This window comes from Xiphias gladius, chromosome 16 (genome assembly GCF_016859285.1).
Source record: "Xiphias gladius isolate SHS-SW01 ecotype Sanya breed wild chromosome 16, ASM1685928v1, whole genome shotgun sequence".
Taxonomy (NCBI): Eukaryota; Metazoa; Chordata; class Actinopteri; order Istiophoriformes; family Xiphiidae; genus Xiphias; species Xiphias gladius.
Genome location: NC_053415.1, coordinates 6,928,549 through 6,952,500, shown reverse-complemented (window position 1 = coordinate 6,952,500; position 23,952 = coordinate 6,928,549). Strand labels below are relative to the sequence as shown.

Here is a 23,952-nt window from a genome sequence, read left to right as displayed (position 1 = left end):
AGTTACAAAGCTAAATCCATCCAAAGCAATAACAGACTAAGTAATGCTGTAGCTGCTAAACCCCTGAGTGTACCAAAGTGAGGAAGGACGTATTTTGTTGAGGAAGAATGTGTTACTTCATCTTGCAAAAACTACATAGTCCCCCTTAAAGTCAAACAGCACTACTGTCTAGCATTTTATACTTGTGCTCAGTGTTGTAGGTTTTGACTTTGCTTTTCATGTGGTGGTTTTAGGTGGTTAAGAATAATAAAAACTAAAAATGGAAACACTTCTTAGAGTTAGATTGACAGAGAAAACCCCAGCCTAACACCATGGCAGATTGCTCTCCATAGGTGATGGTGAAACATACAGCGCCTCATAACACATGATTCACCGTCCCCCACTGTCATTCTCTTTGCTATCTCTCACGGACAAACACTACCTACTTCGGTAATGCTAGTGCTGGAAAACAAATTTGCAATGCTATGAATCAGCTGTGGTTGATATTTAATGTTGTCAATTATCCAACTTTTTAAAGTAAAATTAGTGTGTCAGTTACCCACAGTAATGACAAATATCTTTTTAAAACAGTGCAGTAGGTGTCAAACTTTCGATCCCTATTTTATTTTTGAAAAAAAAAATACTATTGAGACTTTATTATTAGTCTCTAAAGGACGGTTAATGACTTTGAATCTGTCCTCTAGTTATGTTAAAATAAATAATAAAATAAAATACAGTTGGCTGAAATGATGAACACAAAGAATCATGGCCCAAAGTCTCTGATCCTGTGTGGAAATATGCCTTCATGTTTTGTTTTCTTTCTTTTTTTTTCCTTTTATAAAGTAGAATAATCAATCCGTGACTGAACCACATTCAAAGTGAATGCTTGGATAAAAACAAGCCCAGAAAACCTTTTAAAAATGCTACAGATCCATCTGCAGTTATTTTTTTAAAGATTCATTTGTTGTTCAGCAGTCAGTGTTTGGACTGCTACAAGTGTATGCTTGTGTGTGTATTTTATTGGCTCCACTGAGTGAATAACATTTGTGATCTGTAGTGATGTTGTTTTCTCCCTGCGGCATTGGAACCTTTCAACATTACTGCGTCATGGCCTGAGTTCACTGTCAAATTTCTCTGGAATGTTCTCCATTATATAAGAACTGAAATAAATGGAATATGTATGCCAAATCGACATACTGCTACACACATGCACACACAACCACACGCACACATACAGTATTTCCAAGTGCTCCAGCTGGTTGGCTGGCACTCTAGTGAGAGCCATAATGCTTGGACAAGACGGTTAGCAAAGTTCATTATTTTAGGATTAATGTGAATAGCAGAGGGAGTAGGTGAGTTCAGTGGTAATAAGAGCCTCAGCACTCACATTTTGTCAAATTGTAAAGATTGTCAGTGTTGTATTAGAGTAGCATATCCCTTCAGTGATTACTGTTGCAGCAATATGGAAGTAATGTATCCCGTGTACACATATCTATTGTTCAGTTGGGGTGCAATTTAAAAGAAATATGTACATTCCTTAAAAGGGTGTTGAAAAAGCAGTGCGCACACGACATGGCAGTTGTTTGACAGTGTGACCGTGTTGGGGTTGAGCTTCATGCTGTTCATCCATTCTGCCATAGCGAGGTTTCTTCAAGCCTGTGAAGTTCGCTGATAAAATTAGCACAGTAAATTAGCACTGATGAGTCAGTCATTATCAGCTTTGTGTATGTTGGCAGGAGGTGGGCTGTTGTGGGCTGCTTTGCTTGTTCAGGTCTTCTATTTAAAGGAAAGTAAATGCTGTAAACAAATAAAATATATATGTGAAATTTCAGTTTGTTTTCAGATGAACATGTTTGTGGTCAAGATTGTTTTTCACAGCTTTTGACAAGTAGTTGGGCATTAAACCATGTGTTTGTTGCATTTATCAAACTGCTGCAAAGCAAAATCAGGGTACTTGGAACTTACTATTGACTACTACTGGAGAAACATAATGAGTTTTATTTATTTTTAACTACTACGAAGTGTTTTGTTTTTTTGTTTGTTTATTTGTTTTATCTCTGAATTGTGTTATACTATTATGGTTTCCGGCAGGGTTTTGCATCGTGTCCATAGACAGACGAAAGTCTTGTGTTGTTGCATGAAGGTTTTGATGGAATTTGGACACCCTCTCTTCATCCGCAGTATGAAAAAAAGTACAGAAATTCAGATGTAGTTTTCAAACAACAGCAGCACTTAAGAGGCTTTCTGTCTCTAAAAATGTCCCTGGAATAGAGGTAAATGTAGTAGAGCAGCTATTTTGTTAATCAAAAAGCAGCTCTGCTCACTTTGCTGGCTGTGGTTATCTTTAATTGAAACTACCTCCTGCAGTTTGTTTGCTCGTGTCACTCCACACTAGCAGTCCTGCACACTGGAAAAAATGTTCAGGGGTTTTTAACAAAGCACTATGGGGGAGATTTGAAAGCTGTTTTATGTAGAGCTTAATGAGTTACTACAAACAAAAGCTCAAAATGAGCCCGGCTATATATAGCTTTTACAGTTCCATTAAAACACCTTGGTCAACTGATATTGATACTGGGGACTGGCTCAAGACATTCCAATAATATATTACCACTACATCAGAAAATTTCATTGGAAGATTAGGGTTAAGCTAGGAATACCTAAAGTTGTGAAAAACATTTTATTTTCAATTTTTTTTTCCTTTTTTTTATTTAATAATAAAAGATTGGTAGAGCATGCCTACTTTCCCTTGCAACTATAGTTTTTTGGTTCACTTTAAACCATATTTACTGCACTACATGTCGTGATGTAGTTGAACGCCAGCAAATTTTTGACTGCTCAGTCAACGTATGAAATATTGATGTGATAGAACGACAAATGGCTTCTTCTTGAATGTTGCATGCAGAAAATGACAGAAATTTGCTGGCATGTTTTAGTGCACTTCTAAGCAGTCAGATGACATTATGTACTCTTGCTTGACTGTTGACGTAAATATGATTATAGTGCATGTATAAGGATGAAGTTGATCTTCTGGCTTTGACTTTGCAAACTCTTCACTGGGAAAGGTTTTTCTGGAAAGTGGACAGTTGCTTCAGTGGAGGGAATCACTTCTCTGCCTCCTCCTAACACTGTGGATGACTGCATTTTCTCTCTTGTTCTCTCCCTCCCACCCCAATTTTGTATCTACCCCCAGCTCAGAACTGGTGTGTTTTTGTCTGTGCAATTGCTTTATATTGTATGGAGTAAACATCATTACCCTAGTGTCTATTTAGGTGATAGAGAAATGGATAGGGAGAAATTAAATAAAAAATCAGAGCAGACATAGTAGGTATCAAATGAGCACCACCAAACATCCTGGGGTAAGCCATCATCAATAAGGCTAAAGCTATGCTATGGTTGGGTGCAGTCGAAGGCCCTGGGTGGGCAGTAACAACAGCAACAACAAAAAACAGCCTTGGCAGCCCTTGATTTCATTGTCTGTTCATGACAAAGATGCTGCTGCCAACAGTCGGTTTGCCTCTGCTTGTCTCTGCCACTTCTCACCTTTTTAGATGTTAGTTTGTCCCATTATGTCATTTCATTTCAACTCTGATACGGCCTCCTCTCTATCACACTCCATTGTAATTACAAGCACCATTTGTGTTTGTGATATCAACAGTGTATCATGCCCACTCTAGGACAGTTCTGCTATAAATCATACCTTGTTCAGCCAGACAGCATTTAAGCATCTCAACTTCACTTCATTTTTTTTCCCTCTCTGCGTGTCTCTTTTCTATTGTGTCATCATCGCAGCATGAGTGTGACCCACTCACGTTAGAAAACTAGTTATATAAACATGGCCTTGAGTGTTTTACCACACCAGTGTCAGCCTGTGACCCAGTGTACAGTGTGTACACGCAGAGCAAGCTCTATGTCAGTTTTCATTCATAATTCGGGATTTAAAGTGAATGAATGAGTGCACACCAAAGCAACCAAAACGAATCTGACAGTGAACATTGCTTTACACAGATCTTCTGCAGCTTATGGAAGTGACTTCCTTTAAAAATAAAGCCTCTGAATGCTTTAGGAGTGGCTCTGTATCTGGAACAAAGCTTTATTTTTAGTCTCAGTAAAGGTGAATCTGACCATTGCACAAAAATGTGAGCCAGAAGGTCAAGGCTAGCTGCAAAAGATGTGTGTGTGTGTGTGTGTGTGTGTGTGTGTGTGTGTGTGTGTGTGTGTGTGTGTGTGTGTGTGTGTGTGTGTGTGTGTGTGTGTGTGTGTGTGTGTGTGTGTGTGTGTGTGTGTGTGTGTTAGGAAAGAACAGAACATTTTGTCATTGAAGTCCACTCAAGTTCAATGACAGCGAATCTACCCATAATGCTTTTTAACACATCACAGAGCATCTCACAGGGCTCCGAATTACCTCTCACATCTGCTGCTGTTCTGTGCCATGAATATCCCGAAACCACACACACACACAGAAAACTATACTCTCACACATACACAGTAGCACCAAAAGCCAAGAGAGGGTCTGTTTGAATTGATTAGACTGTCATAAGTGAAGTGACGATGTGCTTAAACGGACATGGTGGAGAAAGTTTATCTAATTGATTGTTCTGTCAATCCAGTGAATCTGGCTTGCATTCAAATTGGGTGAAAATTATTATTTCAGAATCAGTATGCTGGCATGTGGACAGTGAGATGAAACATAAGCACAATGAAAATTGTAAGATGAAGAGAGACAAGATACTTGACAAATATACAGAATCATTTTACTGTATACAAACTCAGAAACAACTAACTGAATTACTGTAACATGATATGAGGTGCAAGGCCAGATCACTTTGCACCAAAGAGAGGAGAGGGAAGCAAAAGACTGATCTCAGGTGAGACCAGCAACTCACTAGAGGAGGTTTGCGTTTTTCTCTGAAATTCTAATGTGTTGTTTCCTGTCTGTAGGGAAGCGTCCATGCCTGACAAAAAGAATTTGGAGGAAATGGGGCGAATCTCCAGAAACACTGTGAAGAAGGGCGAGCTTCTCGATTGCAACTCTAATGTAGCTTTTAAGGTGCAATTTGCAGATTTCAAAACATTCATTGGCTGTTTGCACTAAACAGCACCCACTAAGGAAAATGATTGATCAGGTTGAAGTCATTTCAAGAAACCCTTCAGTAAAATTTGAATCATTATGGCAGTTTCATTTTCATACTTTGTCAGAGCAGTTGAGCACTTAGCTCAAACTACCTCTTTTCAGATAAATATATTTTTAATCTCTGTCATGACCCAACATACACACATTAACACATACAAACACATTCTTTGCTGCAACCTTCGAAGTAGAATGGATTTTCAATATTGTCTGCAATTACAAAAAGCTGCAAATTTGGTATAAAACATTTTTACAAAAAAAAGCACCAAAAAAAAACAAACCCAAAAAACAGAAGGTTATACCACAGCATGCCTTTTCTGAAATATTATCCACACTTTGGTACTTGCTGCGGTTTATGTTGTATGACACGCCTCAATAAAGACCTTCCCACTCATGACAAGAAATATACTTTTATGAAACATTGACGTTCAGGGAAAAAATGCAGGCACTGTACCACACAGATGTGTCACCATCTGTCTGTTTCAGCTCAGTAGTTGACAGTGATTAAGTGATTGATCGCACTCTCTGTTTGTGTTTCATTGTAGAGTGATGGAGAAAAAAAACGAGTTCTGTTTGAAGGCTGGCGTGAGTTAATCACCAGATGAATACACATTTTCCCCAAAAGAGTCTTAATTGAGCCTCATCATGTTTCCTTGTCTTTGGTTTTGTAGCTGTTATGTTTGAGCCAGTCTGTATACATCATCTTCTCTTTCAGACTTGATTATATTTTGCTAGTAGTGTTGTACCAACCCAGCGTCTATATTAAAGGCACCCTCTGGACTTTTTTACCATTAGTAGTGCTATGAAGCAGTGTTTTTACATGTGGGTGCCCGTTTTGTTTGTTTGTATATTCAGGCAACACGATACACACCCCTACTGCTAGATTCATGCAAATCCACTGATTAACAGTTGGCAGTAGTAACATGTCAAGAAATGTAGTAATGCATGTAATGTAAATGCCAACAAAGTCAAGGAGGAAAACTTCAGCCTAGCACACATGGATGTAAAGAACGCACAATGTAACATATTTAAAAAAGATCCCCTCTGCTTATGTTTCATTATTCAACACATTTGTCCGGAACTTGTGTTCATTGAAGAATGAACACAAATGTGTTTTGATACAAAACTATGAATGTAAACATAACTTTATGTGCTTACAAGAATAATCTACAGGGTATCTTTAAGTCTTCACAACCCTTCCCCCTCCACTGTGGGATCCACTGGGTCACAGTCTTGTTTTCGTTGTCATTTCTTTACCATAGTAACATAGTGGCATGTCCTCTGAAATCCATGGTAACAGCATCTTTTAACAACACACTGTTGTATCTTTAAATCAATGGCGGCTTTGTTTGGTCACTGAACCTGATAGTAGTAGATTATGTAGGTCTGGAATTGTTCAGTGATAATGAGCCTCTGCATTCAAGTTGCATCCTTTCATTGTGAATAAACAGAAGCAAAAGATTCACAAGGCATAGATGGCAGTGAATTGTTTTTCTGTTGGTTCACCTTTCTCTCTCTGCATCCAAAAAGCACTCAATTTCACATTTACATTTGCTCCTAGTACCATTTCCACTCTATCATAAGCTCTCAGCCCCCTCATTCTCTCTATTTCTGTCTCTTTTTTACCTTGACTGACCAAATGGGCACATGACATTGAAACCCTCCTGAGTCAGCATGTTGCTATCACGTTGAATCTTTGGTCCTTCAGCCCACTGTGTAGCTCTACACAAAAGCAGATGGCGATGCCTTACAGTTAATACTTGAAAAGCAAGGCAGTTTCCTTGAGCATTTTTCAAGTGTCAGAAGTTCAGCATTCCTTATAAAAAAAAAAAAAGAAAGTATAATAGACTATAAAAGAAAAAATAAAATTATTGTTAATACAGGAATTTCAAATTCCAAATCAGTAGGGATAAAAATCAATAAAAAAGAGAGAATGTTTGGACAATAAAACTTGAATACTGTCTCTCAGCAGTTTTTTTTTATCAGGTGTACTTTAAAAGTGGCTATTAGGGACGCAGTTCTGCCTGAAATCTGTTACCAGACTAAAATAGTAACCCTTATGTAACTATGGCCTTTGCCTGGTGAAAGTAGATGTCAAATGCAGTGCTGGCTTTAAATCTTTCTCAGAGTGCAACAACAAAACAAACAGAGAGCGGAAAATGAGAGCAAAAGGATGTTTTTTTGTTGGCAATGGTCTTTTTTTAATTTATTAAACTACTATCCCCCTAGATGAAGAGAGACTAAGTATGACATGTTGAAGCAGTGTTAATTTATGTTTGGTTCCAAGAACTGATTTCCAGTTTGCATAGTTTGGATAGTTAGATGAGGATGGCACAGCACTGATATCATAATGTATTTTTTTTTTCCCCTAAAAGTTCTGACAGTTATTAATGAGTACATCATGTATTTTGTTTCTGAATCTGCAGAAGTCGTCGTTTGAAAGCCTTTTTTTACCTCTAAAAGAAACCCCACAGCCTTTTGTGTTTTTGGAAATTGCAGCTGTCAACATCACAGTTTTTTAGAATTGCCAAGGCAACAGGCGGTCACACAGACAGCAAATACAAAATTAGACAGACATGTAGACAGATAGAAACGTAGCCAGTGAGCAAATCAGACCAGCTTGTTCACTGGTCCATAGTAGAGCAGGCCTGAGGCAGCCGTGGCCAGATGGCAATCCCAGAAAAATGTTCCACCGTCCTATCTTATTGATCTTGACTCATTTACTACAGCTCTTGTATGTTAAGGGGTCTGTATATTTCATCTTTTTTATAGACGTGTTCTAACATGCATTATCAGTGGAGGACTTCACTTAGGATACACTTAGTGTACAGACACTCACACCTGAGATGTGTCTGGGTCAATTGTAGTCTTCTGCTGTCAGCTGCCGGGAGCAAAACATTCAGTCATTTAAGACTTACAGACACAGCACTAAAGGGAAACAGCCATGTTTGTTTTGACGTGTGTCAGAAAGAGCGAAGAAGACTTGGAGAAAGAGGGGAGAAACAAAGAGTGGAAAGCAAGAAATAGGGTGGTGGTGGTGGTGGTGTGTATGTGTGTGGGTGGTTTGGTGGTTGTGTGGGTGTTTGGGTGTGTGTGTGTGTGTGTGTGTGTGTGTGTGTGTGTGTGTGTGTGGGTGGAGGCTGGCAGAGGGATTGAGGCTTGGGTGCAGCATGCACATCTGCCCATGCTTCACTTCCCACTCTGTGGTTTCTGGCCTGGCACATTGACACCAACACCGACACACCAGGAGGCTGTCACTTTGTTTTATTTATAGAAGTATTGTTGCTTTTCTAAGATCATTCCTTCAGGAGTGTGATTTCTAATTGCTGTTCATGCCAAAAGTGTATACATGTACTTTATCTTCAGAGTTTGTTTTCTTGTTCTGCTTCACATTAACTCAAGGGAGCCATCCAATGCCCAAATAAGCAGCGCTTAGTAGGCATATTGGAGCAGTTTGGGGTTAAATAGGGCTTCCTCTGTGACAGCTCAGTGGTTATAATCCAGCGAGGGACACTGTTACTGAGTGGTTGGTGAATTGACCGCACAACTCAAGCTGTCTGGTAGGTTTGCTGCATCGGCACAGATCTCGCCTCATTTATTCCCTAGAGTGTAAGACAGAAAACTGTTGAGGCTTTATTAATATGAATGAGGGGGTTCGCAGCTTTCACGAAACCCAGTCCTTTTCCATGAAATCCAGCTGGTGGCTAGATACAGCACCTGTGAAAAAAATATATCTTTTCACTGGACTAGAGCTCCCAATTCTTTGGTGCTACAGTTCCCTGAGGCAATTTGTCAGGGATTACCTGATGAAGGCTGTGATTGTAATAAAAGATTATCTTCTAAGTGCTTGAATAAATTTTTCCATTTGACCTCCAGGTCAACTTTTATCCTGCACCTGGCCTTAAACTGGCTGCACAACAGCCGAAGGCTTTTCCAGTCAGTGCTTCCAATCTCACATGGTAATGCTGCACTTGTCCCTATAATTGATTTTAAAGACAAACTAACATATGTCATATTACAAGGTGAACCCCACGAAAAAGGCTAAAAAATGTCTTGAAACCATTTATTGCCTTAGGAAATTGAATGGAGCACGTTCCCTCAAGTGTGCACGTTTGTGTACATGAATGCATTTGATGGTCCTCCAGCAACAGGTCATATTGATAAAGACTTCCCACAAATGGTTCTCATTTTACCAGGTGTACACTTCAGCCTACTTTATTAGATACCCTGATTTTATGTTGTATCAGCTCAAACATTCACAATGTAAGACACACACACACACACAAATGTGAACACAACATGCCGTGGCCTACTTTTCCAGTACCTCTGTTGTAATCCTATCTGCGACCTCTGAATAGAAGTGTTGTGGGAAAGCCTGAACCACCATTGTACATCAGGGAGGCTGAAAGAAAAGGAGGTTGGAGAGGCTGTGCAGGCTGGATTTAGTCTCCATCTTGGAAGTGGTTAATTAGCTTGAACTCTACATTCCTATCCAATGAGAATGAACCCAATGTCAGAGGAACATGTCTGCGTATGCAAACATACATAAACACACATTTACACATTCCACCATAATTACAGTCAGACTAATTCTCAAGCATTTTGTCCTAATGCAGACAAGCTGACACACAAAGTCCTCTCTTTCACTTCTCGGCTTCCAACGTAATGAGAGCTCAGGTGGCAGTGCTGGATGCTTGCTTTGGGCGGTGGCAATGCAGATGTTACCTGGTGGCTCTATGCTTTCCTCTGTGTGTGTGTGTGTGTGTGTGTGTGTGTGTGTGTGTGTGTGTGTGTGTGTGTGTGTGTGTGTGTGTGTGTGTGTACGTGTTTGTGATTGCAAGCCAGCTGTGATGGCCAGCTGCCCACTTTACCAAGGCCTTGGCAGCTCCCCAGATGGTTGACCCAGATAGAAACACCAAGAGGAGAGGAACGCACACATGCACTCTCTTTGATAAAAAACACACACTCGGATGTACACCTGCATGGGGGACCCTTCACACACTTAGTCCCACCAGAGCAGGTGAGGGAAGAAAGGAAGAATTGTTTTTTGGCATGACCTCAAACTTTCCTGGTGCAGCAAATTTTCATCACAACGTGGTTCTTTGTTGTTAAAAACTGTGCCACACAGCATTAATTAGAAAGTGAGTGTTTTCAGGGACTGTCAAGTCTAGTGCTGGACAAATCGCATTACAGTCATTTCATATGCTGCTGCTATTTCAGAAGAATAAATGCGGAAAATTGTAGGCCTGTTTGTCACAAGCTGGGGTCAAGCCTGATAGCATCTCCTAGAGTACTTGCTGAGAGAGGTTTGATGCAGAATTAGAAGCATGCTTACTTGAACCATTCAAAGTGTACTGTATCATGTTAAGACCTCTCCAGGATGTTAAGATAGACCCTTTGTAATAGCTAGTCAATGTGAGAAATGATTATGTTGGATGGTTCAGAAGCATGGAAAAGCAAGAACCAATTTTCTCCATTGGACACAGCTAAACTAAACATTTGTCAAATTTAAATGAAATGTACAAGCCTGCAAGTTCAACACCATTGCTCTAACAGTAGTTGACTTTTCTGGTTGTTTGTTTGTTTTGCCCATTTTGGCGATCTTCATCTAACCTTAGTCAAGTATTTTCAGTTGGCTAAATTTCACTAAACTTTAAAGCTACGCTAATCGATACTGTAATATTAACAATGACTCGAATGAGCAAGTGAAATGTAAAAAGGAATGCCTATAGTGACAAAGCCACTGAAAATTACCCAACTGTGCAGTTCGTCTCGGCTCCAGGAAGCAAATTTAGCATCTTTTAACATACCGTGTCTTTAGCCCGCAACTCCAATTTGATCAACCTTGTTATTTTAAGCAAAACAGTCATACACTACTTGCCCAGCACCAAACAACAGACAGACAAAGTTAGTGACCAGCTGGTGAACAGAGTGGAGCATTTAGCAGCTAAAGAGCTAAATATTTTATTCAAGAGGTGATGGAGACCAAAACAGAGCTAAAAGGAGAGTGAATATTCCACTTACATTCATTAGGTGGCTAGAAACACGACTTAGAATGAACGCTAATGTTGCTCCTTGTCTACTGGATGTGTAAATAAGTGATTGCACCAGATCAGAAAACCAAATACAAGTTGTTTTGGTAATGGTCAACAGTGCCAAAACATCCTATTTTCCCTGTGGGTAAGACTGTTTGTAATTTACGTGAATAAATAGTTTTATTGTTAACTGATAAATCATGCTGAGGGCTAGCCAAAGTCTGCTGTAATCCCTAACACCTGTCACGACGTCCCCATGTTTCCACCATGTAGTCTAATAACAAATTACCTCAAAAAGCTCTTCAACTGTGTAGGGACTGAAAACTCCTTTTAAACTGTGGTTCGCCATGCCTGCTCACTTTGAAGTTTCTTTGTGTTTGCAGAGGTGTTTTTCTGCAGTCATTTGTGTGTCCTTGTGTGTGTGTGAGTGCAGTCGTTATCCTCAATGTCACACCGCATTGCAGTGCAGTAAAAAAACCTTGTAGTAAAGTAAACCTTGTGTATGTGTGCGTGGGTGCGTGCTGGCGCGCGTGCATGTGTGTGCATGTGTGTGTATGTGTGTGTATGTGTGGCATGTAGTCGATCCAACAGTTTCAGGGCAGGCTTCCATAGGCTTATATTTCACTATCTGACACTAGTACTGAAATTAAAATGGAGTTGATTATTGAGTTAGGATATTTTAGAATTTCCAAATTTTGTAATTTTTGTCTTTTAATGTCCTTTCAGTCTACCTCTGTCTGTTTCTCTGTCCATCTCAGTCCACTTAATCACATCTGTCCTTGCTTTGATAACTAAACCCCCCCCCCTTCCCTTTTTTTGTCCTTTTCCCCTCTGTGACTGGATCCATTTCTTTCCCTGTGACCTCAGGTTTTCCCAGTGACCTTCTCTGTAACACAAGAAATGGAAGGTTGTGCTGCCAACAAGTGCACATAGCAGGGTAGAAAGATAAACTGGCTGAGAAAAGAGGCTCATTCATCATAGGATAAAATGCTGACGTCTATTTTGTAACATATTATAAGACAGGGTGGGCTATGAAAACTGAGGAGAAATGTACTGTGGTTCAGCATAACGGGTGGCAGGATAGAAATTCTGTTGTAGATTATGAGCAACTAACTGACGTATATGTGTGAACAGTATATGTGGATACTCTCAGCCACACAGTTTTTCATCACATCAATTTACTATTAAAATGTCCTTGAGCTTCCTTGAAAGGAAAAACTGCCCATAATGAATTGTTCCCGATATAGTGTCAGTTAATCACATAAATTGTGTTGAAATTTTATGGCCCAAGTTTGTGTCATGTTCGAACATGTCTCAGTTATCTTTTACATCTGAACCTAACTCAGCACTGTGAACAGCATGACACTGAGAGAGTTTTTTTTTTTCCTGTAAATTGATCTGAATTTTCCAAAATCACATCCATTGCCACAAAGCCTGACTGGAACCTGAGCACTTAGCACCGAACTTGGACTTTGTCAGTGTTGCAATGACAACATGCAATTCTCCCCCCCTTCTTTAGGATTTCCCTAAGATTGTGCTCAAAATGTTGCTTGTAGCAGCATGGCTGAGCCAGAGTTGACATGAGGAACAACATGACAACAGTAGAACATAATCAAAATAGCTCAGTTTGATGGGTATTCAGCTAAGCTCTGGACATGTATGTAATGACATCCCTGTTGATTTATATTGGTATGAAATATTGGTTAAACCTGTGAAATCACTATTTATGAAATACAGCACTTTATAAAGAGTCATTAAACCTTGCAGTGTGAGCAGTCTGCAGCCCTTCTCCTGCCCTTCCTCTCTTACAGCTTGTTGGCTTTGCCCTTCAGATATATACAACTAGGACCATAAGTATTTGGACAGTGACACAATTTTTGTAATTTTGTCTCTGTACACCAGCACAATGGATTTGAAATGAAGCCATCAAGATGTAACTGAAATGTAGACTTTCAGCTTTAATTCAGGGGATTTAACAAAAATATCACATTAACCGTTCAGGAATTGCAGCCATTTTTATACGTAGTCCCTCCATTTTCAGAGGCTCAAAAGTAATTGGAGAAACCAACATGATTATAAATGTAAGAATTATTTTTGATATTTTGATGAAAATCGATGAAGTCTGGAACCCATGGACGTCACCAAATGCTGAGTTTCCTCGTTGAGATGCTTTGCCAGGCCTTTACTGCAGCTGCCTTCAGTTGTTGGTTGTGTGTGGATCTTTCTGCCCTCGGTTTTGTCTTTAGTAAGTGAAAAGCATGTTCAGCTGGGTTGAAGTCAGGTGACTGATTTTGCCATTGAAGAATATCCCATTTCTTTGCCCTCAAAAAGCTCTTTGGTTGCGTTCATAGTTTGTTTAGGGTCATTATCCGTCTGTACTGTGAAGCACCATCCTATCAATTTTGCAGCATTTAGGGTCTTCAGGCGTTTTAGTGATGCTGACCTCACTAGTGCATTCTTTCTTTTTAAGAATGTACCAAATAGTTGATTTGGCCTCTCCTAAAGTTTCTGTCATCTGCCTGGTAGGTTTGTTTTGTTTTTTCAGCCTAACGGTGGCCTCCTTCATTTGCATTGACACCTCTTTGGACAGCATATTGAGAAGTTCCCATGACCACCTACGAAATGCAAATTCAACACTTGGAATCAAATCCAGACCATTTAATCTGCTTAATTTGTCATGAAATAATTCTCCAATTACCTTTGAGCCTCAGAAATTTGAGGGACTATGTGTAAAAATGGCTGTAATTATTAAACAGTTAATGTGATATTTTTGTTAAACCCCTTGAATTAAAGCTGAAAGTCTACACTTCTATCACATCTTGATGGCTTCGTTTCAAATCCATTGTGGTCGTGTACAGGGGCAAAATGATGTCAATTGTGTCACTATCCAAATACTTATGTACCTAACTGTATCTTACTAGAAGGGCTAATAAAGAGCCGCCCATTGTTCTCCTCACGTCCAGCACACATGCACACAAACATATTGTGTACATACACACACCGCCGCTGGTCAAGCCCAAGCGAAAAACCCAAAGCCACAGGCAGTGGAGTGGATCTGTTGCAGGCTCAGAGCTGGAGTTTAGGTAAAGGAGGGGACCACACCCACCAGTGGGAGCTGATGGTAGGCTTGGGAACCAAAGGGAACTCACATAGGAAGAATTAAGTCATTCCTTTTTACAGGCCTACTTATTTAGAACAGAAGCAGGGTCCTGTTTAGAGAAACAAACAGTAAAATATAGCAGCTGATAAATGATGTAAAATAAGCAACGGGGTTTCTGAAATGAAGTGGATAATCAGATTTTTGGAAGCTACTAAAAGTCACAAGATTATTTTGGCAGTCTGGTTTGTTTATAGATAATTCTTGGATGGTTGTGTGTGTATATGTGTGTGTTTTGCTTTGTGTGTATTCCCTCACATCAGACTCACAATATTTATGTCTATTCCCATGTCCATGTCCATGTATATGTGTGAGTTCAGCGATACCTCATAGAATACATTAAAGCTTGATTTTACCTGCAAAATTGCCTGGTGATAGTCTGTGCTAACATTTTGGCAGAAAAACTTTGCACTTCTGTTCATTTATTCATTGGCATTTTCCCTTATTTCCTTCCTGATTTTGGAGTGGCAATTTCCCATGCAGTGCAGTTATTGTCACTGTTAACACATGCTGTTGGTGAGGGTGTCGAGGCCAGGTGGTTCCTCTGATACATGTGGAGCCACCAGCTGCTTCTTCACCTGCTACAGTGGCGCTTCATCAGGAGGCCGTAACAAACGTCAAAGTTCACACTGTCCTCTGCATATTCCACCCCCTTTCACTGAGCTCTAACCAACCATTAGGTGTCAATGATGCAGTATCAAGGACAATTCCCCACTGGCTTCCCACACCTAGCAAGTGTGTTTGATGGAGTGCTCAGCCAAGCTGGTAGCATCTCTGCCAGAGGCTGAACACAGCTCTCTCTAATACTAAACATTGAAATGTATCATTTTTAGCATTAATAAAGTAAAGCAGCCAGTAGAAATCATGCCACTCCTTGCACCTCGTGCAACCAAAATGGTTTTGGCAACTCAAAATCCTTAGAGCCCTGCACTGTAGCAAACAGGACTCAAAATGTATAGCCACTTCACATCTCTTGCATTGTGAATTCTACCCAGCCCCTAAATGCTAACAGCACTAAAATTTGCAGTCTTACATTGACTATCGAGCATACTTCTATTCAGCATCACAGAATCCTTCCCTTACAATGCCATGCAGAATGTGGATCTGAATACAGAAAAGTATTGCTGGGAAACCTCAAAACCATGCTGGAAACACAGCCAAATTCCTTTGAACACCCGCAGTAGATATCATTTTTTATTAAAATCCTTGCTGAAAACATGTTATAAAACAGCGTTTCAGCAAAATTGCACAGATTTACAGAAAATATTAAAAATGTCCTCAGTCAAGATAATTTCATTGAGCTTGTGGGCCGGTTGTTGGCTTCTTATTTTAAAAGTTAAAAACTGCCAGAACAGTGACTTTTTTAGGCGCACTGTCAGCTATTATAGTACCGTTTTCGCGTTAGTGCGTACAACAGTGCTTTATCTAATGTGTTCTCATAGTCAGAACCAAATGTGGTATTATTTTCACACTTCCACACACTGACACCTGTGAGCTGGACCATGCAACCCAAATGACCACAACTGTCAACGTAAGAAGGTAAAAATACATCCCTCCCCCTTGGAGATTGGACCTTCCAATATGTTTGAAGATAGAGCAGCATTACTTGTGTTCGGTTACAGAGGTATACTGAAGATCTGATTCAAATATGCAAGCAGAGAAAAACATCCTCTATTCCATGTGTACGTAGTGCACAATATTAATTATCCTGTGGCATTACTGCCCTCTGCTGGACAAGTCTCAGTAAAACAAAAACATAGCCAGACATTGATGACAGAGAAAAACGGTACATGGTGATCCAGCTTCTATTTCCCTTGAATTATTGTATACACACACAAACACATATACACACACAGTCAGTAACAATACAGTCACTCACACATGTAATTAAGTGATGCATTCATTGAATCTCTGTCCCTGTGTATGTGTGAGGAAAAAGCTAGGTCAGAGGGAGGGGTAGCCTTTAATGGTTTATCAGGACCCTGGCTTGCCTGTGTATGTGTGGACAGCGGTTACCAAGCCATTGGCCTAATTTTTAGCTGAAGACCGGGAGTCGAGGTTTATAGTCACGCACTCCTCTTATCACGCTCAGTTGACTGGCTTTCTATATCTCTTTCATAACCCACCTCTGACTTTTGTCCAGCCCAGTCTCAAATGGCTTTTTACTCCCCTGCCATCTTTTTCTAATCACCTGAGGTTAATCGAAGCTCCTGTATCATTTTCTGTCCACCCACTGCCTTCCACCCCAGCCTCTGGAGAGCTAAGAGCAGGTTCGCACCTGTCAGATCCTAATATGACCACAACTCACACACACAAACACCCAAACTCTCGGCTCTAAAGGCTCTCAAAGTCTCTCCCCTCTGGTCTGTACTAATCTCTCACTCACAATATTTCCCTCTCCCTCTCATACTCTTGCCAAACTCTGTGCAGTAGGTGAGGTTCAGTGAGTGTTGCTTTAGGAACGTGACTTCCTCACAAGGCAATGAAACTCCACTCCCGCCTGGACATTTTTCATCTGCCTTCATATTCAGGTATTTAGTCACCACAGGACACGCTTATACATACATGTTAGGGTTTTAGTTGGGTCTCCATAGCGACTTGGGAAAAACTGCTTTCTTCATGCAGCTAAAGTTTTGTCTGTAAGGAGGAAAAAATATCTTTTATCAGCAACTAAGAGAACACGCTGAGGTTTGTTTTTTTATTTACTTCTCCATGTGTTTGTTGCATGTTAGTTTGTTTTTGCTTGGTTTGTAGTCACTGATTTTTTAATGAGGGAAACTTATAAATGCTAATGAGCATTTTGGTGTAGCTGAAGCTTCTTGTTCACTTGTTGTAAATGCAAGAATGTCAACATGTCAGTTTAAGGATGCTGCAGCATTTGACCCTGTTTTGACATGTCTCCCCTTACTAGTGTTTGGTTATACTACACTGTCACCATATATTCCTGTGTATCTCTAGTATTTTTGAGGTAGGTTAACACAAGCTAGGAAGTGATGTCTCCAAAGCCACTACTAGTGAACCATCGTTTAATTGTAGTCCATCAGCTACCGTAATACCGAGCTTTTCAATATCTGCATCCCTGGAACTGGCTCTTAAATTCAGATGAACGGCTTTGGAAAAGGCTTGAAAAAAAAAAACTGTTCCCAGTGAGTCTATTTTTAGAGCTTTGTGCTTTTTAGTTGACTGTGAGTACATGTATGAACTAACAGATGGGCTCACCACAGTAGCCTGGATTTCTTCCCTGTGAAACTGTTTAAGAGGTTGTTTTTGTCAATGGTTGTGTTGCTCTGTCAAACCACTGCAAGGGCCACCAGGAGATTAGTTGTTATTTGAGTCTGGAATGCCTTTAAATTCACTCTGCATAACCACAGCCTCTTTCCTCTTGTCCATTCAGTATGTGAAGAAAATGCCAAGAGAGAGAGTAGTGGCTAAAATCTCTGCCAGTGGAACAACATGTGCCTGTGTGGAGCATGCACTGACTCTATTCTCCCATGTCTGCAGCTCTTTCACAGTGTCTATAAATTAAAATACTAAGGGACGTGGAGTGTGGAGTCTCCCTTTCAGAAAACAAGGCAAAACAAAAACAGTCACAAAGCCACGGCAGTTGTGGTGAGACTTGGCCAGCCAGAGTTATGTTTGGCTTGGACACAGAAGCATGAATGAATGTACGTCTGGAGTATATTTAAGTTCACCATCTCATTTCTCGTGTTGACATCTGCGTCCCACAGCTTACGTCGCAAATCTGTTGTCTGGCTCTCTTTTTTTTTTTTTTTTTTTTTTCCTTGTTCTAACCATCATCTTTTTTTCTTAAACTTTTCTCTCTGTCTCTCAGTTGCTGTCTCGCTTTCTTTCTCCCTCTCTTTCTGCTCAGTTTAACTTCATGCACTTAATTGTCAAACCTCTACCCAAAAACCTCTAATTTGGTTTTTAAGAACTTTTGGCAGCAGTGAAGGACGGCCTCATTGACCTTAAATGACCCCGCAGGCTAGAGATCCTACTTCGGAAACATTTTTCTTCACCTGAAATTACCTTTTCCTCACTTCATCCATTTCCATCTCCCTCTCTTCATTTCCATGTCTCTGTCCCGCTTTGCCTCATTTCTTTATCTTTCAGTTCCCACTGAAGGATTTTCCTCTATATCTTCCCCTCTTATTTCCTTTACTCTTCTCAAGCTTTTATGTCTGTATTTCTTCTCTCCCTCCTTGTCTCTTATTCCTCTACCACCATCTCTATCCCCAGCTGCTCTATCTACCAGAAAGGCTATGGAGCTTTAAGGCATTTTTTTCATACTCGCCTGTAGAGTTACTATTATTTGTAGTTAGCATTCCGTGAACTTCCAGTAATATTTCTCAAGCTACTTCTTGTGTTTTGGAGGGTTCACATGCCAGAATCAGAATCTCACTTGCAATATGTGTAAAGTATAACAAATGTAAAAGTTCATCTCTGTTACACTGCTAAAGGAAGGTATCTGTCTTACTTACATGCATGCAGTAATTGCATACTGGCACATGTGAAACAGTATAATAAATTATAAACCACAATCTGTTTCAGACTGTGAGACAACTAGATTTCTTAGTTAACCAGGGACCAGCCTCTTAAGCCCTCTCTACACAAAGCTTTGGTGCCTCTAAAATCCGTAGTAAATGGCAAAGAACACTCATGCAAATGGGTCATTCTTTATCCCACCCTGGCTCTGTTGCAACACTGTCACCCAGCTCAGGTGTTTAAGGATGACTAAAGTTTAGTGGATGGAATCCAAAGCTGGGCGTTTTTAAAACTGTGCAAAGTCTTCGGTGTTTGTAGTAGCCAGAGTTCTGTAGCAAGTGGCTGATTTGTCCCCTTGTCAAGAACAACAACAACAGTGGGTGGTCCATTAATAACTCTTTGGTTGCGCTGTCTGCATGTTTAGAATCACTGTCCTGCCACAATGCATCGTCTTAAAACTGAGGGAGTATGTATAAAAAAAGGGGCCACGAGGCCACGAAGGGCCAAAAGCCATGCTTACTTAAATAGCATGTAGATTATATTGCAGTGCATGAATTAGAAGCACGTTTTCCAGCCAAATAAACAGATTTAGTCATCATTCCTTCAAACAGTAGCTGTGGCCATCCAGAAGCAGCAGCTTTTGTAAGGAATTCATTCCGTGTGTGGCTAGGGAAGACTAGCTGATGTGGGAACGTGGCTGAATAATCACTATTAATAAAGTGTGTGTACCTTTCTTTGCCCTCTGTATCTGCCATTAATAAGTTGGATAATACACACTGCATCTTTTAAAGATCTTCTCTAATTGTCGGTCTTCGACAGTACTCTGCAGTCAGCCAAAATCCCTGCTGTTTACTTACTTGGAACATCCTGTCTTTCTCTCCATCAGGTTTTTACGATCACAGACATCACACCAGAGCCAAAGGTGAGTGTTTTTTCTCTACTTTTTCCACTTCTGTTGTTCAAGTTATATTTCTTCTTTTCCTTTATCTATCTTTCTTTGTCCACAACAGAATTTTTTGATAATGGTTAACTATAGACTTTTTTGTATATTATTTGTCAATCAGTATCATTTTAAGCTTGGGTGAGCTCTCAGCTTAAAATTTGGTGCTTGGAAGATGTTGTTTGGGGCCTTTGCAGATGTAATACAGAAGATAACCATTAGAGGGAGGCAGAGTATTTCTGTGTTGCCTGTCATTGTTACACTCTTGGTGAGCCTCTACATACTTAATAATTCAACATACAATAATAGGGGCAAGATGATCGATTTCAGCATTGCAAGGGTAGAAGTTTTTCTATAGAAGCAGGTTTTTAGATGTGTCTTTTAATGTTATGTTTGTACAAACTGTAAGTGAGTGTGTATGTGAGCATTTTGGAATTGTATTTAGTGTACACATATGTGTTTTTCACTGCCAAAGGAGCTTCACCACAGTTGCGCAGTACATTCAGAGAAATGTGTGATGAACAGAAAAGCAGACAGAGGAAGTTGGAGGGGTATGCAGTTGTTGTTTTTCGCTGGTTGGAGATGTCCGTTACTGTGAGATGGGATTAGGCAGGTAAAGAGTCTGATTCCGGTCTCTGTGTTAACTCACTACCATCCGAAAACACAAGTCTCTCTCCTCTGCTAGTCTCCTCCTCCTTTTTCTCATTCTACTCCATCGCCTGCCCTCTCTGACTACTGATAGGGCACACATGGAGTCAACAGAGGAGAGAGACAGTGAGAGGAGGAGGGAAGGGAGGGAGGGAAAGAGAGTTTGGATACGAGGGAAGGACTAAAGTAGATACAAAGAAACGTTGCAGGTGCATGGAGGTGGGCACTCTGAATATCATTAGCTTGACAGCACAATCTAGGAAAGTGTGAGAGCACTGGCTGTGAGAGGTAGGGGACAGGTAGATCATGTGCAAGTGTTCTCAGTGAGATCCCAGCAGCTTAAGTTTTATTTGGTCGAGGAGAGTTTAGAGCTACCAGAGAGCTGTTTAGTTAATTTCATAACGGTGCAAGTGCTGACCAAGACATGGCCCTTCTTACCAACGACGCACAGAATCTGGGCTCCTATTATTGCCTGATCCGACGCAGGTTCAAGAGGAGGCGCAAGAAACGCTCCGAACGCAAAGGTAACCCCTGACAGGAGCAGTTCGTACGCAGAGAGTGATGCTTGCTTGGTAAGAGGTAAGGGAGGAGAGCTGTGCACGTACTGTAAGGAACCATTTTTTCACTTGTCGGGTCAAGTGTCAAGTTGTTAATAGTATCTGTTTCTTTGTGTAAACACCAAGGGTGCAGTGCATCAAAAAGCTTTTGATTCTTAACACTATGATATTTGTGGTTAGTAAGTATATGTGTTTTCAATTAGCTTCAGTTTTCCAAAACAGTAGAGTTTGTTGTTTTTGTTTTGTTTTTTACTTGTATGTAGAGAATTAGATAGATTTTAAAATTGTCTGCATTTCACAGGAAACGAACTTCCTCCTCTTGCACTTCACAAATTAGTCTTTTCTATTTCAGTTGTCTAAATCTCTTTATATATTTATATTCTATATTTTAATATCTAAATTGTATAATCTTTAGGGCCCAATCATTAATTATATAAGTATTTACATATATAATTGAAGAAATATACCCATAGACTAAAAGCATCAAGCATTAAGCATTATCTGACCATAAATAAAAGTATAGACCTGTTTTACTCCTAGGTTCAGAAAACCTTTATGACATAAACAAACCATCAGGACACTTCTTTCTTTTTCAGCTTCTAGCATTTATTGACAGTAGAGATACACGGGAAACATGGGGAGAGGAAGATGGGGGTGACAAATAACAAAGGTCCCTGGCCGCAATCGAACATTACAGGTATTGAATGCATATGTACAGTATGTTAACCAGCAGAATACTGGGACTCAGCATCAGAAAACATGAATAACTTGAGTGTTTTGTTAGCATGAGTAAAGACCTGTCAATCAATTTAAGAGCACACGAGGTTTTTGATGAATGGTCTGTCCTCTTGTTTATATTCCTGCCACGCATCTCCATTGGACAGTCAGCGCTCGATGGAAACCAAAGTGCAGAAACTTCAGATCTGCACTTTTTTTTAAGAACTTGAGTCCAAGATATACCCGGTCTGTTTTGATCGAACACGTTTTTTTTTGTATGTTTGTGCATCCGGTTTAGTCCAAGTCTAAGACAGAACTTTTTTTAAAATTAATCAGAATTATTTATCTATAGGGTGGAGACTCCCATAACTTGGTTTTCAAATAAGACGCTCTCTCTCTCACCCCTGTCTTTCGAGTGATGGGAGCCCCACAGAGGCCCTAAGCTATTCTCTCCTGCGTTTGGTGCTCTGCTCTGGAGATTAGCCTAACAGCAAGGGTAGTAATTACTTAGGTGGCCACAGCTCACTGGCAGTATTAGCCATGTCTCAGCCACTTGCTTTGACACCCAACACCCTCGAAACTCCCCCCACCCTCCTCGTCAAGCCGAGTCCATTCATCCAAGTAAATCCAACCGCTGCTGATGCTGCATTTTTAGTCCCTGGTTCGCACACTCCAGCCCTGCTCAGTCAGAGACTGACTACGTCCATCAGCATTACACAAGTCTGTTTCCCGCCTTTTTCACTCCCTCTTATCACCATGGGAATGAAAGTGGGACTTTTTCACCAGAGAAGCGATGACTAAGCAGGACTTTGGGCCAGTGTTGCTCTGCTTGCTCTCTCAGTCAGCTTATGCCTCACACTGGAAGCCTCCTGATAAGTTACTTAGTACTTTGGCCCCTTAGAGTGCCTGCTGGGTTAGCGGCTAATGCTAGCTGAGAAGATGAGATCACATACTTACTTAAGACAATCATTGGTAGAATAATGTGAAAGGAAGGAACTCTCTTGGCTCCATTCGCTTGAACAGTGAGGGCAGAGTCAGTGCCGCACCATTGGACTGGACAGTCCATTAAGTATAGATTAGTGTCTTCCACAAGGACACTCAGTATGTCGATTCAGGGTTGACCGGGGTCACCTGTTTGAGGAGCCATCTCTCTATAACCACTAATTCACAGTGAAGCCCTGAAACAAATTTATATTTATTTAAACTCTTGACCTCATTTTATTGCTTCAAAGAGACTTATTTCATTCCATGTAAGAAAATTTCATTTGGAGAATGAGTTTTTAAAGAGTTTTTATGTGTCTACTGGTGAATTTTAACACAGAGAGAACGATGTGTGTGTGTGTGTGTGTGTGTGAAATATGGATCGTGCTGCAAGCTGTACAAAGAATCCAAACATGCTCATGCCCAGTGTTTTCGTCAACGTACATGGCTACTTAGCTGACTTTAAACAGTTCATCTACAAACATGTCAAAACATGTCTATGTCTAATGATTTTTTCCCCCTTAGGACTTTCTTTTATAGTAGGAAAAGCACAGATGTTACTTATAACATGAACAGTGGCTCTGTCCTAGTCAAGTCTCCCAGTAAGCCGTGCCAGTGAGCCAGCAAAGATGTTTTCAGTTTCTGACTAACTAGAGCTCTGCTTAAGTTAAAGGTGGGTAGAGCCATGATGGGAATCATGTGATGTCCCCAGACTCAGTGGACCAGTAAGAAGGGTAAAAGTGTAATCTGTCCCACCCTAACAAGTGCAATAAAGTTAACTGGAGAGTGAGGTAGATGTCAATCAAGTACAGTCTATACACACCCATGGGTATGCACCACATTTAGTAACCCATAGTCCTGCTGTAGCTCAGTTTGATATTGTATATCTGCAACCCAAATGTTTTGCATGTCCCTCCAGAATTTGGTTTCATTAAACCAGGTTGGTCGTTACTTTTACAAGCCCATTTATGACCCACAGTTCGATCATGTTACTGTCAGGGTGATCAGTCTAGATTTTTTTTTTTTTTTTTTTTTAATCATCAATAAAGTCAAGGTGAAAATCAAAAGATTCTGGAGCTTTTGCAAAACAACTAGTAACTACAGCTTTCAAAATATGCAGTGGAGGAAAAAGGAGTATATTTGGAATAGAAGCATAAAGTGGTATAGTATTGTACCTTAATACATAAAAGTACCTTAAAATTATACATGATTAAAGCCACTTAGTAAGATTCCAACATTGGTATTATGACTCCTAACCAGATTGTTTAAACCTCGCCTTGATATTGATGTCCCAAAGAATAGGCCTTTTCCACCAAAGCCTTTCT

General features: G+C 40.2%; 1 protein-coding gene across 7 annotated transcripts in view; it reads left to right on the top strand.

Annotated features, from left to right (window-relative positions):
* Window positions 1-23,952, top strand: part of adarb1b (adenosine deaminase RNA specific B1b) — a 115,616-nt gene that overhangs the window by 51,032 nt on the left and 40,632 nt on the right. For 4 of the 7 annotated variants that reach the window (XM_040147841.1, XM_040147840.1, XM_040147836.1 and 1 more), the window contains one exon: window positions 19,671-19,706. The exons of 1 other annotated variant lie outside the window; for it this stretch is intronic. The gene's annotated coding sequence lies outside the window, so the exon portion shown is untranslated. Of the gene's footprint in view, window positions 1-16,918; window positions 16,988-19,670; window positions 19,707-20,841; window positions 20,897-23,952 lie in introns of those variants that run through there. 2 more of the 7 variants (XM_040147838.1, XM_040147834.1) reach the window with 2 other exon arrangements.